We start from the raw sequence: 20,506 nt of genomic DNA on the forward strand, positions 1-20,506 counted from the left end.
GCAGGCGGGACGGCTGGGTGTTCACACCGTGGCCTGAGTGAGCAGGCAGGGCGGCTTTAATGAAGTAAATGTAAAATGTTCTTCAGGTGACTGTGAAGGTTCACTGACCTGAAAACAAAGCTCCAGCATGGTCAGCGTGTGTCCCCTGTCCCCATTAACCACTCTGTCTCAGGAAAATGAATTCCATGGGGGTTGAGTGGTGTGTTGGCAACTCTCACATGTTTTAGTGGTATTTGTGGCCTGCGATTCTCTGCGGTATCCCTGGGGTGTGGTGGGGAGGCCCAGGCCACCCTGGTCCCTCATTCTTTGGACACGGGGTTGACTCCTGGGCTTCTCTCTGTGACAGTCTGGAGCTGGCTTCACTCCCAGGGTCTCTCCCGACCATCCACAAGAACTGCTTAGGTTTCAACAGGCAAAGGTCAGAGATGACACGTGGAAGTTACCTGCTCACTAAGTTGTGTCTTCAGAAACACTTCACCTGTGAACATTGTCACAATCAAAATGGAGTCACTTACGTCAAAACCCTGAAAAACAGAGCCAGGAAAAGCTGTAAAGGGAGGATTCTTATGTATGAATGCCTGACACCAAGAACTGTCACAAAAGAGGCTGCAAAACCCGCAGCGTTGTACAAGGCCGTCTCCACCTCACACAAAAGTACTCCTGCACAGACATCGGCCTGCGACTGCCTGGCACCACCCTTATTACTACTGATTCTTTTGCTAGGAATAATGATCTCAAAACAATGATGTAATCCCCATCCTCGTTTTTCCTTTAAAAACCTCCATCTTCCTTGACCTCCCTGAATATGGACAGTTTACTATAACACACGTATTCTCATTGCTATGTCTATTCCCAAATTAATGTCATTTTCTTTTAGAAAGCCTGTCTGTTCTTTAGGCTGACGAAGATAGTGTGCAGTGCAGGAGCTGAGAAAGATCGCGCTTGGGAGGACGGGCAACTCTCAGACCTGTACATGGTTCTTACTGGGGCCCATGAGCTCTCTGCTTCCATGGGGATTATATCACTGCGTCTGCTTGCGTGAGGCCGCTCTCAGGCTGAGCCGCCTTATTTTGGTAGAAGCCTTTTTACTTTGTCTGGGATTTGGTTGGGTTATAAGGCCACCTGAAATAAAAGACCTCACGTCCCTTGTGGGATGACAGGGGCCTTTTTGCCTTGCTGCAAGTTCTTTCGGGTATGAAGGCCAGTGCCCCTCTGGCTTGAGCGCCCTGCTTCCTGCTGGATTTACCTTCTGCCTCTGAGGCTCTTGTCTTCTCTGTGGACTGACTTTGGGCTCTTTCTGCCCAACTTAATGTTTCATTGGATTGAGTGCCTGGCTAAAATTTTTGTGAGCACTCTGACGTTCACTCATTTTGGTTTAACTTTGTACATCTGTAAATGATTTGGCTCTTTTCCCCTTGCTCGTTTCTAAATTATCTTCCCAGAGCAGAAACAAACATTCTTCGTGGTGGGTGTGAGACAGCTAACTAGAAGCCACTTGGCAGCCGCTGCCGTCCAAGATGCTGACCCGAGCGCCTGACACTGCCCCGCTCGATGTACAGGCTTTTCTTGGCTCTTGAAGAAATGGAATGGAATTCTCAAACCCTAAGGCCCGCGGAGCTTTCAGGGACTCCAAACAGCTCCAGCTATAGAGTGAACTTGCAGAGCTCTCTAACCTTTCTCTCTCTGTGTATATATACACATATTTTTTCTTCCTACTTTCCATTTGCTGACTCTTCTGCAGATGTTGAGATAAAATTCATTGCTTGTGACATGCCAGACAAGGCTTTAAAAGAATCTTAAAGTGCCTTCAAATTACTGAGTTTACAAATTACCACAGTTCCATGGCAACCAGCAACCAAGACACCTTCTGGAAATGTAAGTTTAAGTTTTCCTAACAATTGCTTAGAGTAATAGCACAGTTAACTGAAGGAATAGTATTACAAAAAAAAAAAGTAGTAGAAAACGTTTATAAAAGTTAGGCCCTGAGATCAAACAGGTCAAAATCTTGAGTTCACAGAAAAAATATAAAAATATTTCTGTCTGGCATAAAAGTTGTTTTGTCTTGCCACGAAAGAGCCAGAAAAGTAAAAAAAAAAACTCTGCTAAAATGCTTCCCTGCCCGCATAGACCAGCCAAGCAAACCAGACTGATAAGGCAAGAGAAATCTAATCCAAGGCCACTTGGAGAATTTATTGTACACAATTCAGCCAGCCCTGCTAAAAGGTAAACACCAAACATTAACCCTAAACTCATTTGAAACTGAGCAAAGGGTAAGAAAAAACAACATTTTATTTAAAAGTCAAACTGCTGTGGAAACTGCTTTACCCAAAATGTTGGTCTACCACCTTCATTAGATTGGCTGTCAGGAAAAAAAAAACCAAAAAACAAAAAACAACGTTTAGCCACGTGAATTTGTCCCATTTTGTCAGAAACATAATTTGGGTCTAACTCTCTTTTCTATACTGATGAGTTTATATGTTTAGTGTCTCATGACTAAAATCCTAAAATGCAAACTGTAAGCTCTTTGTGTGTGTCTATGTGTGTTTGTTTAGGTGTACATACATATATGCACGTGTATAATGTTATAGATTATGCCTATGTGGTAAAATCTGGCATAATCAGCTAAAAATTCCTTAAGAAAATTTATTCAGATTGGCTTAAATAAGTGCTCATAAAAGTTGTTAAACTATATAGTAATTAACTTAAGTGTCTTTTGGGTCACATGACTTCAGTAACTCTGATAAATAAGCTGGTTTTAAAATTGTTGTTAAAAATAGAAATGTTTTCAAAATTGTCAACACACATTTTTACCTGAGTTTACTGGTCAGACAGTTTTATATTGGTCTCCACTAGATGTTTTAAGGTGTCATGGTTTGACACCAAGGTTGTAAAACTACAAGCTCAGCCTAAAAGCAGAATAATATTTGTTTAACTCTTCTATAAATAAGACTAATATAATATTATTGATTTAAGAAAATTAGCTGTATCTTCTGCATCATCACCAAAATATTCATGTATTTTACTTTAAGTTTCTTACTTAGGTGAATAATATTATATTCACAGGCTAGAAAAATGGTTACTAGGAAAATAACTTAAAATGATTAACTTTGTCCAACATCTTAGTTTTCACAAGTAAAACCATTAAAAATAAACAAATTAGGTAAATTTAAATGGGATAAACATTTATAAATGAGCTTTGCATGTAAAGTCTTAACATCATGTTAAATTAAGTTATGGATATCCATGAAATATCTGGGTATCCTCAAAGAAGATAAAATACAGATATTGGATAGACAGCTCAAAATTGCTTTGGTTTTAGGTAAAAAGTAGGTTACTAAGAGTTAGAATTTTAATTTATATATATATGTGTTGTGTGTGTATATATATATATGATTCTACATACAAAGTGTAGCAAAAAATAAGATGTGTTTTTAATGACAAAAATGAGGAAGGCATACAATGTGTTTTTTAATGAAAAAAGAGCAATTCTGTCTAATTCAGAGCTTATTTAAAGGCTGTTTCAATGTATGGATTTAAAAAAATAGAAGCAAGATAGAAAGAAACTGGTAAGTAGGTGACAAAGGTATGAAAAAAGTTTTAAGTATAAAGTTGTATTTTTGGTAAAAAAAAAAAAAAGTTTAAAAAGAGATTAGGCTCAGGGGCGCATGTAAAGGTTTGTTATAGAGGTGACCTTGTGTAATGGGGTTTGTTGTGCAGGTTACTTCACCGCCCAGGTATTAAGCCCAATACCCAATAGTTACCTTTTCTGCTCCCCTCCTTCCTCCCACCCCAATACCCTGTCGCTTTTTTTCTTTTCTTTTCTTTTTTTTTTTTTTTGAGGGAGAAAGTAAAAAAAAATACACTGATACAAAGCTAAAATTTCTCCCATGTTAGAACAACAAGATTTAAAAAAATATTAATCTGCTCTTCATAAAAGTTGCAAAGGGTTTTGATTTTGAATTCTGAAGTCTATTTCTTTACATTTTCAACCAGCTCTTGAATGGCAGCCTCTACCTGTTCTAGTTACTATTTCTGCCATTTTTTTGTCTGAGATTCATTAAATGTCCATAGTTTCAGCTTAGAAATACTGTTTTCTTTATTGAGAATGATGATTTTATTTCTCAAGTTGGAGTTTCCCTCTGAAAACTTCTCAGGTTCATGCCCAGAAGCTTCCCTTCTGCCGTTTCTTGCTGCGTGTGATTTGCCAGCTATGTGTCACTGCCTTCAGCCCTTTCTCCCCTGAGAAGGCTCTGGGAGTGACTTTTTAACCCCAGGCTTGACTATAGTGAGGGCAGAGATTGTGTCATTTATTCTTATATATTCTATACTAACCATACTCCATCACTAGCCCCATAATGCCCATAACAATGTACATAACGGATTGAGTTAAATGAGATGCCAGGAATCGTATATAGTAACATATTTATCATTTATTTTCTAAAAATATCACTTACATAAATTAAAAGACAATTAGGAATATAAACAATAAATAAATGAACTTTTTAGGAAATAAGACAGTAGTAGTTAACCTCAGTAATATTTATCTTCATAATAAATGAACTCATAATATTTGTAGTATTTTATGTGTGAATAAATAAACAGTACAGGAATTAAATTAGAGGAAAGTGTTTTGGAGAGGAATATGCTCATTCACTTTGCTGTTCATTCATCTTGTAGAAATATTAAATGATTAGCCTTTTTTGGTAAATCGCATGGTAAGCACTGTCAGATGGTCAGAGATACTAGGGATTCTTTCAGTTACATTGATGGACGTGTTATTGATATGCATGTTCCAAAGTTGCATAAAACTCTGAGAAGTCTAGTACAACATCAAGTCCCAATTCTGTTTGTTTATGCTATATGCCACAAAAATAACCAAGTTTTCTTGTCACTTTCTGGTAATGGTAAATTTTCACTCAGATTTATAACCATGGCTATTCTAAGTCTCTGTCATTCACATTTATTGTTTTGACTGTTGTCTGAAAGCATTTGCAGTCAAATTCATGAAAAGATTCTAACATGTACCCTCAATTACAATTTTCTTATACCTTTAAGATCAATAGACTAAGTAAAGGTTTGTAGAACATTGATGAGGAAATGGCTGAGTTCATGAAGCTGCTGATCGAGGTCAAGCAGAACAAAAATCAATCACATGAGCATAGTAACTGATGAACATCATATTCCTATGACTTTCATCTGTGACATTGTTGGAAATTTTTTTGTTTTCCAGACTTAAGGAAATTTTCTCTCTTAAGCTATCTACAGTTTATAGCAACTTGGTGAATTATACTTCTGTGAACAAAGGTGGAAGTATTTTCTTTTTCTCCCCACTTGATTCTGCCAGAATCGGAAATTATCAGGATGTATTATTCTCATTATTTTTTGGGAATAGAGCTACTCGCATAAGTTCAATATGAATTCACTCTCCCTTGATAAGAGGATACAATTGAAAACATTGGTTATATTGCCAAGGTTTTGTCTGAAATCTCACATTTGGGGATGTGCATAGAATAAGAATGCCTGTTTTTAAGGGTCAGAAAGATCTTATAGTCAGTAAAATTGTCACTTGCTGGCAGGACCAGGAACCTCGAAACAGTAGGTGAAATCTATAGTCAGTCTTAGTTTGACTTTCTAGCCTCAAGAGATTTCAAAATCTGAGATTCCTCTGTGATTAATACAGAGAGAAAAGGTTAAGAAAACCTGCCAATACACCTCTGATTAGATTGTAGCTCTGTGCATCGGTTTTGAGTTCTTGGTAACTACCTATAGACCAGACTAAATCATGAATTCCAGGTTCCTCCAAACCAGTTTTTTTGCCATAAAGGTACTAAAAATGGAAACCATTCCTGAAGCCCTATAAGCTGAACCTAGATTAATTTCAAAGAACAAGTCTGATACCTAATGTATAAGTCAAACGTAAAGTTTACCGGACCTCCTGATGCCATGACCAGAGACATTCAAATTGCGAACCAGGAGAAGCTGATGGTTTCACACTGTCGATAGCTTTTCCTAAGATATGGAAACAGCGCTCCGTGCTGCAGTGACACTCTTACTTGTCTTAATGCCTACCTTTATGACTTGACAGAATGGCTGTAGGAAATAAAAAAGTTCCTCTTCAAAGTTTCCTTTCCTGTTAAAGAATAAATCATAAGTGTGCTAATAACTCTTTGTTAAGCCCTATCCTCTGTAGCTGTGAGACATGCCATGCTTACAGGCACATAGTACATTCTACGTCCTTGTACTTTAACCAAGATATCTGTGCTGCACGTGCTCAAAGGCATGTCCCAGCTCTCCATTGCTTTTACCTGTTTAGAAAAATTTTAAGTTATTAGCCAATCGGGTTTTAGTCTAAATTGTAAAGTCTGGCTCCAGACTAAACTTTACAATTTAGTCTAAATTGTAAAGTCTGACTTTTAAGCAGGTGCTTGTTGAACAGAGATCAGACACAGCAGTAAGGACGACCCCAAGTGTGTAAGGGATAAATCTGTGTGTTTTGCTTTGTTCATTGTGCTCTTGTGGCAAGATGGCTAGTGAGAGTGCCCTGCCTTCAGGAAATAAAAATTGTGTTGCTGAAAGACCCTTTGTCTCAGTGCTAATGTTTATTTGCAGCACCGAGCATCTACTTCCAACAACAGTAGTCATTTAATGTATGCAACTGGTGGCCTTTCAGCCTACGTTCATGTCTCAAAACCATTATATAACCTGAGTTTGAGAGATTACTCTTAATTTTACTTCCTTTTTTTTTTTGAGACGGAGTCTCGTTCTTGTTACCCAGGCTGGAGTGCAATGGCGCGATCTCGGCTCACCGCAACCTCCATCTCCTGGGTTCAGGCAATTCTCCTGCCTCAGCCTCCTGAGTAGCTGGGATTACAGGCACGTGCCACCATGCCCAGCTAATTTTTTGTATTTTTAGTAGAGACGGGGTTTCACCGTGTTGACCAGGATGGTCTCGATCTCTTGACCTCGTGATCCACCCGCCTCGGCCTCCCACAGTGCTGGGATTACAGGCTTGAGCCACCGCGCCCGGCCTTAGTTTTACTTTCTATTGTCCTTTTAACATTTTGTATCTGTTGCTTTTCAATTTCTGCAGAAGTATAACTTCTTCTTTTGTTAAGTTCTTATTAAGTTCAATTTCACCTGTTCCGTAGGTGTAGGCTATCATCCAAGACACCTACAGAACAGATGAAATTGAACTTAATAAGAACTTAACAAAATTGAACTCCAAGTAGGCTTAGCCTGAGGCCCACTCTCCCCAAACCTCCCTTGTTGCTCAAATGTGGCTGACTGGATGTCAACACTGACTCCTTGTCACTGGTCACTCTCTCCAATGTAGAACTGGACCAGACCAAATCAAGACAGGACCATCCTGGCACCGAGGGAAAATCGAACCTAACTGCAGGGTGACGGGTTGGAGGCACATTCAGAGAAAGGTCTTGATGGAAAGAGGGGAATGGGAAAGTTGCCAGAATCAAAATGGAGTCACCTGTGTTGAAAACCCTGGCAAATAAAACAGGGAAAGGCCATGAAGGGAGGGTTCCTAAGCATGAAAACAATCACCACAGACTCTGCAAACAATGCAAGCTTGCACAAAGGCACATCTGCCCAGCAAGTGCTTGTTCAACCCTGCACTGGGCCCACTCTTTTTATTGATCCTAGCCAAGGAGAAATATCTCAAAACAATGACATCGCCCTTCTCATTTTTTCCTTTAATAACCTTTGTCTTCCTTCATCCTTCGGAATACACACATAATATCAGATGCATATTCCCACTGCAATGCTCTATCCCCGAATAAATGTCATTTGCTTTTAGAGTCTCTCTCTGTGTGCTTTTTGGGTTGACAACGTCTTTATCTGTCCTTTGTCATTAGGGGAATCTGAATGGTATTTGACACATTGAGGGCAGCAAGATAACCCCATTGCCCAGAGCCCTGCCTGATGCCCATCTGGCTTCTGCCCTTGGTGCACCTGCTCTCTCCCGCCTCCTTCCCCACACAGGCTCCTCCTCCTCTCCTGTGCCCAGAGCCCACCAAATGCCCTCTGTGTCTCTGCCCTTTCTCTTCCCATTGCTCCTCTTCTCATCTGCTTGCATCTCTTCCTCCAAAAGAAAGAAAGAAACTTTCTCCCCAGGGCCAAGCGTTATGATCTATGTTGCCCCCAAACTCTTCTTTTCTTACAGTAAAACTTTTTGTTTTCCTTTTCTTTTTTTTTTTTTTTTGGTTTTGTTTTATGAGACAGTCTTGCTCTATTGCCCAGGCTGGAGTGTGATTCTGTGATCTTGGCTCACTGCAACCTCTGCCTCCCTTGTTCAAGCGATTCTAATGCCTCAGCCTCCTGAGTAGCTGGGATTACAGGTGCGCACCATCAGCCCAGCTAATTCGGTAGAGATGGGCTTTCACCATGTTGGCCAGGCTGGTCTTGAACTCCTGACCTCAAGTGATCAGCCCATCTCAGCCTCCCAAAGTGCTGGGATTACAGGCTTGAGCCACTGTGCCTGGCCCAAGTTTTTCTAAGTGTGCCCTGACCCATGGGCACATTCAAATTGCAAACCAGGAGAAGCTAATGGTTTCACACCATAGGTAGCTTTCGCTCTGACCCTGCCCTACCCTGGGGGCCATAGCAGGTCCACGTGGCGAAGCTCAGCAGCTTTCAGTCTCCATATCCTCAGGCTCCTTATGAGCATCCAGCGGTGCTGACCACAAGCACCGTGCGCATCTCTGGGGTCAGACCGTCGGGAATCAGCGTCACATTCTACCACTTACTTGCTGTGTGCTGGGCAGATTACTCTGATCCTGTGTCTCCTCATCTGTGAAGCAGTCCTGGATCTCAGCTGGTTCGTGGGAGGATTCTGTGAAATAACACCCATCGGGCAGTCAGCCCAGCGGGGAAAGACTGTAAGCACCCAGTAAATGAAGCAGGTGCTGTTGTTATTCTTTGCGCCTGACCCATTGAGTAACATCTGCTTGCCTGCCCTTGCCTTTCTAACGCAGCGCACCTGCGATGTGGTGAATATTTGTGCAGTGGATTAGCAGTATTTCCGGGTCAGCCTCGTTCCTGAGCTCAGGGCCCACAAGTCCAGTGGTTTTCGGTGCATCTTCATCCAGATGTTCCTTAAGCAGCTCAAAAGCAGTGTTGCCTACAAGTGGAAATCACCCTCCTTTCCTGTCCCTCACCTGCTGTCCACCTAAAGCTGCTTTTCTTTCTACAGCTTATCCCTTGGTCACAGAACAATTGGGCCCCTCCAAGCATTGGGGCTTGCACCCTCTGAAGCAATGGCCTGAGCTGTATGTTGGTACCTTTTAGCCATAGCTGGGATGCAGGGTGCCAAGTTCTGGGACTGCACAGAGCAGCAAGGCCCAGGCCCAGCCCACAAAACCATTTTGTCCTTCTAGGCCCCCAAGCCTGTGATGGGAGGGGCTGCCATGAAGATCTCTGACAAGCCCTGGAGACACTTTCCCCTTTGTCTTGGCAATTAACACTTGGCTCCTTGTTACCTATGCAAATTTCTGCAGCTGGCTTGAATTTCTTCTCAGAAAATGTTTTTTTTTTTTTTCTTTTCTATCTTATCATCAGCCTGCAAATTTTCTAGACTTTAATGCTCTCCTTACCTTTTAAACATAAATTCCAATTTCAAACCATCTCTCTCAAGTTCAAAGCTCCACTAGGATGGGGACAAAATGCTGTCTGTCTCTTTGCTAAAGTGTAGCCAGAGTCACCTTTATTCCAGTTCCCACGAAGTTCCTCATCTCCCTCCTACACCCCTCCTATCACAGGTTGGGAGGCCTAGGAGGAAAAATGGTTTTGTGGGCTGGGCCTGGGGCCTTGCTGCTCTGTGTAATCTCAGGACTTGGTGCCCTGCATCCCAGCTGTGCCTAAAAGAGGCCAACATGCAGCTCAGGCCACTGCTTCAGAGGTTGCAAGCCCCAAGCTTTGGAGGGGCCCAATTGTTCTGTGACCAAGGGATAAGCTACATATCACAATCAGCCTTTTGGTCAAAGCCATTCAGCAAGTCTTTAGGAAGCTCTAAACTTTCCCACATTCTCCTGTCTTCTTCTGAATCCTCGAAACTGTTCCAACCCCTGCCTGTCACCCAGTTTCAAAGTCGCTTCCACATTTTTGGGTACCTTAATAGCAGTACCTCATTCCCAGTACCAATTTGCTATATTACTCTTTTCTCACACTGCTATAAAGAACTGCCCAAGACTGGGTAATTTATAAAGAAAAGAGGTTTAATTGACTCACAGTTCCACATGGGGAGACCTCAGGAAACTTACCATCATGGTGGAAGTTGAAGGGGAAGCAGGCCCCTTCTTCACAAGGCAGCAGGTAGGGTAAGTGTCCAGAAAAGTGGGAAGAGCCCCTTATAAAAAACTGTCAGGTCTCATGAGAACTCACTTACTATCACAAGAATAGCATGGGAAAAATTGCCCCCATGACTCAATTACCTCCACCTGGTCTCTCCCTTGACACGTGGGGATTATGGGGATTTGGGGACGATACTTATTGATGAGACTTGGGTGGGGACACAAAGCCTAACCATATCAGGCAGCTACCTCCTCATGCTCCCTCCTGGGTCACTGTGCAAATTCACAGGAGTGTGCCTGAAACCTGTGGTAGAAATCTAGGCTGTGACGTCAGCACGCGCCTTCTCCTCAGACACTGGTGGACATTTGGGTTCAGCTCATTTTCACCAGCTCCTTCATCTCATGAGAGGAGGGAGGCTCACATCTCTCAAGTTTGTTTTTTTGTTTGTTTGTTTGTTTGTTTTTTAATTTGCCATCCTATAAAATCAAGAATTTCTATTAGCCTTTTTTGTTTTTTAAACATTTTGAGGCAGTTTCATTATTTCATGCACTATTATTTTTTTCTTTCTTGAATGAAAATCTTTGAAAGAAATCTCTTTTGTTTCTTTTTCAGCTCCCCATAAAAACCTATCTATCCCTAGACTTTGTGTGCAAAGGGACAACAATTATGTAATAATACATAATTATCTTAATTAATATAATTAAATATTATGATTCTAAAGTAACCTACAGAAATATTAGCTGTGTTTAGGTGACCACATTGTTGGTTACTGTAAATGATCTATTTTCAAGACTTGTGAGATATTTTGTTACATGTACAGATTTAGAAATGCTTTCAGCAGCTCTGGATGATGGAGCACTAGGAGCTGGTGTTGTGCCTGGACAATGGACCACCAGGAGCTGGTGTTGTGCCTGGACGATGGAGTACTAGGAGCTGGTGTTGTGCCTGGACGATGGAGCACTAGGAGCTGGTGTTGTGCCTGGACGATGGACCACCAGGAGCTGGTGTTGTGCCTGGACGATGGAGTACTAGGAGCTGGTGTTGTGCCTGGACGATGGAGCACCAGGAGCTGGTGTGGTGCCTGGATGATGGAGCACTAGGAGCTGGTGTTGTGCTTGGATGATGGAGCACTAGGAGCTGGTGTGGTGCTTGGATGATGGAGCACCAGGATCTGGTGTGGTGCCTGGATGATGGAGCACTAGGAGCTGGTGTTGTGCTTGGATGATGGAGCACCAGGAGCTGGTGTTGTGCCTGGATGATGGAGCACTAGGAGCTGGTGTTGTGCCTGGGCCATGCGGCTGCAGAAACGTCCCCGAGAAAAGCCTGCTGCTCCTGTTGCTCTGGTTCACGCCTGGTGGGGCTGCTGGGCCTCAGGTAGCTGGGCTCCCCATAGTTAGAGGATATGAGCCAGGGCGGGGGCGGAAGTGTCGGGGGAACGTCGGGGCTGGTCTGAAGAATGAGTCCAGTCCGAGGTGTTGAGTGTTCTTGGTCAAGAAGGGGCTGGGCTGGGGAGGCCATTTCAGTGGAGGGAGAATAACGAGGAGCTAGAAACGCAGGTGCGATTCTGAGGAATCACGTGCATCTCAGGCTGGCAGCAGACTGCCCGAGTCTTCCCCCCGCACCATGTGGCATGGCCTTCAAGCAGGGGCGAGTGGGGGAGCAGCTGGTGGCCTGATTACATAAAAAGCCACAGGAACAGACTCGGAGGCTGCTGGGAAGAGGCATGGACGCCCCCAGACTGTTACTTTCCAGTCCCTGATGTGGAAATCACAGGACTGGGTCATCCATGATATAATTAATATCTGCAGGAAATGTCGGCCGTGTCCTCGGTGGGAAAATGGAGGATGGCCTCATGAATTGAAGGAGTAAATGACGTAATTTGAGGATCATTGGAAAAGCCCCAACTATTTACACACCAGTCTTGTACAGTGCCAGAAGTCATCTCAAATAAAGTGATTTCTTTGGTGTGGACGCATGAGATGGAGACGTTCTGCCTGGTGTTTGGGTTTCCAGACACCTGTGGGAAGCATCTAATAGACAAAGATGGCTCAGAAAATCCATGTGCGCTCACTCCCGTCAGGGAGGCCTGGTGCTGGGGAAGCCCCCCTCAGTCCATCCTCTCTGTCCCTTCCCCTCTGCCCTTTTGCTGGGCACAGAGTTCCCTGGCATGTCTTGTGTCCCCTCTATCTGTCCCAACAGCCAGCCTTCCTTCTGGTGTAAGGGAGCCATTTCCAGGGAAGAAGTCTCCTTCCTCGCCAGGAAGCCCACCCGGAGTTGTGTGCCTGCGCGCGGAACCATGTTCAGTTCTGACATCCCCGCTGAGCGGTGTCCCCTCCCTTCACCCAGGCACCGCCACCTCCTGAGTTCACAGGTGGGAGCACCAGGGTGTCCTGGTCTAGGGGGCACAAAATGACGTCAGGCTAACAGTCTCACAACGTTGCTGACACACGGATGGGGTACACTCTGGGCTTGCTGTTTGCCAGCCATCAGGGACGAAAGACGGGTCAGACCCTCCCTGCTCTCAGCTACCCACAGGCGGGTGCTGCAGACAGAGAGGTAACTAGAGGGGGTGGTGTGGATGGGGCAGCATGGAGCAAACATGGGCGCGGATACTTAGCAGAGGTTCCCCCTTGAAGGCCATGCCTTGTGGCCAGGGACTTCAACAGGACAGCATGGCCAGGTGGCCCAGGCCCAGCATGCCCATCCAGGTTGAGGGAAGCCACATCCAAAGGCCACACAACCTTGGCTTGACCTTGACCTGGGGCAGCACTGGCTTCATGGGGATGTGCTGTTGCAGACAGGTGTTTTGGGGAGTTGGGACCCATGATGAACACGTGTGTGGCACTTCACAGCTGTCTGGATGGAATCCAGCTACCTGCCGGGAAGGTGGGAGGCAGGAACCCGAGCAGGTGCATTTGTCCTGGCATTAGGGGCTCAGGACGTAGCTGGACATACTTCATAAGGGGCAGAAGCCCCTTACCATGGACCAGGGGTGCGATAGGAGCTTTGCAGGGGCACCTCAGGTTGGGATCTGCCCAGACATCACACTGGCTTTTCTAGACCTTATCCCTGCGTCCCTGATGCCACTGTTATACTGCACAGCTGGCTCCAGAACCTCGCTGTGCCCTCACTCCCTCCCTGGGGTCACTTCTGTGCTTTGCACTTGACATCCCGTCTGCAAGGGTCTGTCCCCGCGTGTGTCTGTGCTGTGCACTTGAAGTACTTCCTGTGAGGGTCGTCTGCCTCACATGTTCTGTACTGTGCACATGACCCCTGCCTGCGAGGGTCTGAGCCTCACATCTCCTGTGCTCTGTTCGACTCTGCAGGTGTGGCGGCCAGGGTGTTAGAGGCACATGGTAGGCACTCCAGAGTGCACCACTCCCATGGCACGGGGGCTGGGCTGGGTGCAGGTGGGAAGGTTTGGATTTTGGGAATCTGGCAGGCTGGCAGTCACGCCACCATCCAGAAGGAAGATGATGGGTTGGAGGTGGGTGGCAGGTGAACCTGGAGGTCAGGACGTCACCGGCTCCCTAGAGGAGGCACTGTTTGAGGCAGGCCTTGGGACTTTTAGTATATTGTTAGCTGTAGGTGCTCAGTAAATGCCAAGAGTAAGGCTGCTAACACGGAGCGAGAGCATGGCATTGGCCTGGCACGGTCACTTTCTCGTGGAGTGCTCATGTTGGTTCCTCGAGGTGGGATTATCTCCATGGTCCCCAGTGACAGAAGAAGACACGGTGGCTTGGGGACACGCAGGCAGCTCACAGGGGTAGACTTGGATGTCAAGCTGCACCTGTGTGACTGCAGAAGTCAGCTGGCTACCCCTATGCCCACTTGAGTGGGATGACTTAGGATGAAGTGAAAAGAGCTCACGTTGTAAACGGTTTGTGTTTAAGGTGCTGATTTTAAAACTTCATGTAAACATCCTGTGTTGGCTCTTATACCCCTGCCCCTCAGGCCTGGGCAGAACCTCCACAGAGTACCAGGGTCACGCTCCATGCAGGGCTCAGCCACTGCCTACGGCGGACTCAGGAGCCCTGAGCTCTTTGCAGTTTAAAACCACTGGGCTTGTGGAGAGGAAGGGGAGGGTTTGCTTTTTTGGTTTTCTAAGCTGGAGGATTATTGCAAGGTGTGCATAGCCCAGGCCCCTTCAGACGCCAAAACTATGGTGAGAGAGTGTGTGTGTGTGTGTGAGAGAGAGAGAGAGAGAGAGAGAGAGAGAGAGAGAGGAACGATATGAGAATACATTAAAATCATATATTCACCTAGTGACTAGCCCCCTTTAACTGGGGAAACTTAGTGCCTGCGAGGTTTCTTGGGGAGGGCGTACCATGGTCCAGACTCTCAGCCTTGAGAAGGCAGGCAGCCGTCCTCCCGGGCTTCTGCCCAGCAGGTGTTCTGTGAGCTGGAGGCTGACAGGCCGTGGCCGTGTCCTGAGTGTGGGCCACAGCGACACCCCCATGCCAGGATTTGGCTGGTGGGAAATCTGCCCTTGGAGGCGTCCCAGGCACGCCATGTTATTAACTGCTCGGACGGATATAGTCCCTTCATTATAAAAAATTAGAATACATACTAAATTTTCCACCTTCATTTGGGATAAAAAGCAAACTCCACCTTCTTCCCCGCTGCCAACCCTAAGTTCGGGTTTTGCGCAGGACCCGATGGGGAGGGAAGCACCATGAGCCCCGGGGGGAGCACCTGGAGCTGCTGGTTTTGGGGCTGCTGCACCTCTGACTCCTAAAGAGAACCTTTTGCTCCTTGGAGGACTTCCGGGGCTGAAACGCTCTGTGACTTTTGTTTTTCTCCTTAAAACATTTACATATGTATTTAATTTCTCGAGTTCAGCAGCTGCAGGCTTGAGGAAGCCTTTCCCTGAGGCCCCACCCTCCCCGCCGTGGGCTGTGGGCATCCTTAAGTACCGTTCCCTCTTCCCCTCCCTTCCACTAAGAATGAACCTTTTGTTAGCGGTGCTCAGATGATCATCCCGCTGGAAATTTGTTTTTAAGCACCCAGGTCTGTAAATACCGCTCTTTCCTCTCACTGGGGGTGCTGCATTAGCCTAAGACATCTTTAATTATAGGCAATGGAAAAAAATACCAACACCCTAACAGTATATTTTTCTCTTAACAAGATCAAACTTAATTTCCTCAGGCTAAGCTGCAAGAGCGGATTTGTATTTGAAACATCTGCAGGGAAAACAATGGGAGCCTCAGCCCGGGTGCTGTGTGAGGGAGGGGTCACCTGCCTCTTTCCAGAGACCCCATGGCGCAGCCCCCAGAAATCCACACATCTCTGAACTGTTTCTTACTCCCAGGAGACAAGGGAAGCCCTGGAAAGCCACAACCACAATGGATTCCAACACAATTTGTTTAGGAGTTCAGCATTAACTTAAAAAGTTAGATGTCTCACACCTGCTGTGTGTTTAAATCTCTAATCAATGTCATAGGAAATATGTCAGTCACCAAACAGTCATAGAAGCACCTGCTCTGTGACCCTGGAATGCTGGGTGCTCGCAGCAGTGCTGGGGAAACAGATGCACACACATGTTCACCAGGTGGCGGGTCCAGAGCGAGGCCAACGCTCCTGTGGGTGCCCCATGGGGTTGGGCAAGGGCTTCCCAGAGGGGCATGGGAGCTGCCCCACAGGTAGAGGGAGTGGGAGGGGAAGGACGTCGGGAGGGGTGAGTGCCTGCCTGGCCCCAGGCTGGGGAGCAACTGGGTGGGGTGTGAGAGAAGACAGGCTCTCTTCTGGTTTTCCCGCCTCCTCTTCTGCAGAGAAAGCGCAGGAAGCCCGAGCCTGGTCTTGACTCTGCGGTGATATTTCTCTAGCCCTGAGCACTCTTCCATCTGCAAGGAGTAGACAGGGTGGGGCGGGCCACATGGTCACTGGACCTTTGTGTGAACCCTCTAAGGTGGGGCTTGGAGCTTCTTCCAGGGGCGGGGCTTCATGTGGGGAGTGGTCTCTACAGCCCCCCATTATGCGTGGATTATCATGATTATCATTATTGTTTTCTGGGAATAGAGTCAGGTGTGTTCATCCAATTCTCAAAGGGTTCTGGCTCCCAAAGAAGCAGCTCTGTGGCTCCCACGAGCCCAGGGTCACACCTGCTGCCACCCCAAGGTCCCCGTGTTCCTCTGAGAACTAGAATTGGAGGCCGATTCTGTTGGGGGCATGCCAGTTCCTCGGCGGCCACAGCTTCTGTCTGCTAAGACCTTAAAAAGGAGACAGGGATTGGGCCTCTTCTAGACTCTGAGCCCCGGAGGGGGGTTGGCGTCATCCATCTCTGGATGTCCTCACATCTGCCTGGAAGTGGGCACCACCACCCCCTTTTACAGAAACTGAAAGGCCAGGGTCAAATGCTTGGTAGAGTCAAAGCCAAGATTTAAATACACGTCTCCTGACAATTTAATTGTTGTCCTTGCTCTGCCGTAGACATTAGATTGCTGGCAGCTGAACAAGCACGGTGATGAGATAGGCATGCCGTTCTTATGAAAGCTTCATCACTAAATTCTAGTTTAAAATGCCATTTACTTACTGAAACTCTCCAGCTTGATTTTTAAACGGATCATGCTCCTTTAACTTCAGAGCAGATAGCCGAGACGTGGAGCAACCGGCGTGTCAATTGGGCTCTTGAAGCTTTGCTTTCTACCCGGGCAGGTTGGCATCAGGCAGGATTTTGAGTCAATAGCACATTCTGCCCAGAAGACCCAGAGGGCTTTAAATCACTTGGGGTTGTGGCAGGTACGGTTGCTGGTGCCAACATAAATAGCCTGTGTGTTTGCCCAGCACAGAGCACGAAGCTGGCCGTGACGGCTGGAGAGCCATCCCAAATGAAAGGCGGTAAGAGGCCAGAGACGACTTGAGTTTTTACGTTGTTAAAGAAGCATGAGACTTTCTATTGTATTAGCATACAAAGACCAATATGCACAAAACCTTTTCCCCCCAGAAAACTTCCAGACTGAGGAGAATGTTCTCTCCCTCCGCAGATCAACCCACAGAACATGAGCGAGTGAATGCAGCCACCCGTGCCCTCCCTGCAGGACGTGAGAGCCTCCCCTGCCCTGGGCCAGCTGGCAGCCAAACACACAGTCATTCTGGATTCAGAACCACGTGCACTTTAGACAAGGGTAGAGCGAAGCTTGGAACTGTCACACCAGGCTTGGTTCCACATGGAGGGGGCATGGGTAGGAAAAGCTGCTGTGAGGAGAAAGGACACAGGGGAAGAGCGGGAGAGGGGAGGGTCTGAGAGGAACGGAGTTGGAGCCATGGGCTCCGCGGGCACAGGCCCAGGCTAGACCAGGGAATGGGCCTCGTGACCTCCAGGTGAGCTTGCCGTGAATGCCCAGGTGAGCTTAAAGGCTGGCAGGACGTTGCCGGGAGACCAGAGACACCAGCCCCTGGCGAGTCCACGCCACCCCTCTGCCTTTGGGAAGCCCCTCCCCATGTGCAGGGGGAAATGAGCAAGGTCAGCATCTCCCGAGGACCCCGTGCTACCTGAGCAGGTGAAGGTGATCCGACTGCAGTGAGCTGAGTCCCTGGACCACACAAACGTGTTTTTGCCGTGATCTGGGGCTGGAGACTCTTGAGGATGACAGGATTCATTGCAGATTTGCACCCCCGATAGTGGTGTGAAGGACCTGGGTTCCACCCCACAGACACACCCTCCGAGATCTCACAAGCAGAGGCCACAGCCCGGCCAGCCTGAAGGCCAGCAGGGCCCAGCAGCTCATGACCCCTTGTCTCCCGAGCAGGGCCCGTTGGGGGTGGGGAGGGTGGAAAGGGGCTTCTGCTCTGGTCCGTTCCCCACCGCGCTCAGTCCAGGAATCCCACGGAGAGATCAGCCTCTTCCTGGTGTCAGCAAGCACGAATTTCAGCCTGCTCCATACTGTGGCAATCAGCTTGCTATCTGCTGCCAAGACTGCAAAACAGAACTGGCCTTGTGGGGTCCACTGTCTCTTACTGTTTCTGTGATGGAGGGAGCTACTGATCTTATTAAAACTGGCATTCGGGGAGAGCAGCCCTTGGGAAGCAGGAGATGGACCGGGTTGATTCCCCTGTCTTATCTCCTGTGAGTTTCCTCCAGAAGGGAAACTGGCTGGAGGTGCTGTGGCTTGCGATGTGTCAGGTCCTTCACTTGTCCGCCTGCCCACGTTAGAAGTGGCAGTGCATGCTTTTTGGATAATCCCTGCTGCAACCCTGTGAAGAAGGGGCCGTTGTTGTTTTGCCCATTTTTCAGATGTAGAAACTGAGGCACATATGGTCAGGGAGGAGCCCACTTGGAGTGCTGGCCACCCTTCCCGCAGAACGGCAGGTGCACCCCGTGGTCATGGCTCATGCGCTGTGTGTTTCCTGACCATCACCTCTGGTGTCTCCTCTCACTTCTTTGGAAGACTCTTTTACTGGGACCCTAAGTGCTGAGGGGTCTGTGAGGGACCCCCATGCATGTGGCCCTCAGCCACATGGGATGCCCACAGCCCTGCCCAGTGGCCTCCCTCCATCCTGTGCCCATGTCCCTTGGTGCTGTCTGCCAGTAACTTTCACAGCTGGTCCTGCAAAGCACTAAGCCTTCAGCTCCTGCCGTCAAGAGCTGCCTGCAGAGGCCACACCTGCAGAGGATGCATGGGAAGAGTAGAGAAGCTGACCGCCTCCCTTCTTCCTCTCCCCTGGGGCTTGCCTCACCTCACCTCGGTGTCCTCTGGGAGTTTCGGATGCTTCCACTAGTCCACACTGCCCGTGGACACACAGGCCCTGGTGCTGCTCTGCAACACCCATCGGACGCCTGGGGAGGTGTTCCCTTTAGGACATATTTTCCTGGACTAAAAGGCTGAAGATTGATGGTGTCACCCTCTCAGGGGAAGGCTCACTCCCAGCACAGGTGTCTCTCAGGGATCCCGTGTGAAAGGCAGGCAGGGTGTTTGCTGAGCCTGGTGGCTTCTCCTCGGCATCGCTAAACTACAGACGGCTGTGCTGAGAGAGGAGGCGCCCCACCCCAGATATTCTGCAGGAGAGGCTCTGGCCGGGGCCTGGTGGCGCGGCTCATGCACCTGCCCCCACTTAGCCACCGCACCGGGGATGGGCCAGGGCCGGGGCTCAGGCCTTTGAGGGCGGAGAAGCCAGAACCCAGCAGCTGGGTCTCTGTCCCGGAGAGAAAGGAAGAGGGCAGTCTCCCTTGTGCAGGCAGAACTTGCATCGAGTTAAAGTCATCCTCACTCTACTGAGACAAGTTAACACCCACGCTGAGCACTGCATGTTCCCGACGGCCTTAAGCTTCTTAGTCTTCATGGAGAAGTGGCCTCAGGGTTGGACACACAGACCGCAGGGCGTGCATAAGACAGGGTGGCGGCTTCTCAGAAAGTTAAATGTAGAATGACAGTTTGACTCAGCAGTTCCTCTTCTGGGCATAGACCCAAAAGAAGTGAAAGCAGAGATGTGAATGATACCTGTCCACCCGTGTTCATGACAGCCCTGTGTACAACAGCCAGGGGTGAGGGCAGCCCACGGCTCCTGGGTGGACGGATGGATTAGCACGCCGTGGTTCACACACACAATGGGGTGTTACGAAGCCTCAGAAAGGAAGGAAATCAAAGTATTTTACCCCAAAACATGTTTCTTTGACAAATTTTATTACTAGTATTTATTTGTTTGTTTATTTTTTGAGAAAAAGTCTCCTGAATCACCCAGGCTGGAGTGCAGTGGTGTGATCTTGGCTCACTGCAACCTCGCCTCCTGGGCTCAAGCAATCCTCCCACCTCAGCCTCCCAAGTAGCTGAGACCACAGATGTATGCCACCACAGCCAGCTAAGTTGTTGTATTTTTGGTAGAGACAGGTTTCACCATGTTGTCCAGGCTGCTCTTGAACTCCTGAGCTCAAGCAAGCCGCCCCCGCGGGCCTCCCAAAGAGCCAGGATTACAGGTGTCAGCCACCATGCCCAGCCTCTTTGACAGATTTTTAAATGTCCCTGGAAAGCTGTCTCTTGTGGGGGAAGTCTGCATTCTCTAGAGAAGCCCCTTCCCTTTCCAGGTCTTTTTCCTGATCCAGGAGAGAATCTACTAAGAGTCTGGCACCTTTGAAGTCTGATAGAAACACTAACCATCGATTCTCTCTGAAGCTGCTACCTGGAGGCTGCCTCTGCATGGTAAGAACCTTGGTCTCCACAACCCCTCAGCCTCACCCAGACGCTGCCTTCTAGGAGCCTTTGGATAAACT

The 20,506-nt window shown here is 47.5% G+C and overlaps 1 pseudogene; it reads right to left on the reverse strand.

Moving 5' to 3' along the window:
• The window catches only part of LOC116542268, a 25,709-nt pseudogene extending 6,638 nt beyond the window's left edge, over positions 1-19,071 (reverse strand).
• Between the last annotated feature and the right edge of the window lie 1,435 nt (positions 19,072-20,506).

The sequence above is a fragment of the Sapajus apella genome, unplaced genomic scaffold, assembly GCF_009761245.1.
Source record: "Sapajus apella isolate SASKATOON/1434 unplaced genomic scaffold, GSC_monkey_1.0 scaffold165, whole genome shotgun sequence".
NCBI classification, from domain to species: Eukaryota; Metazoa; Chordata; class Mammalia; order Primates; family Cebidae; genus Sapajus; species Sapajus apella.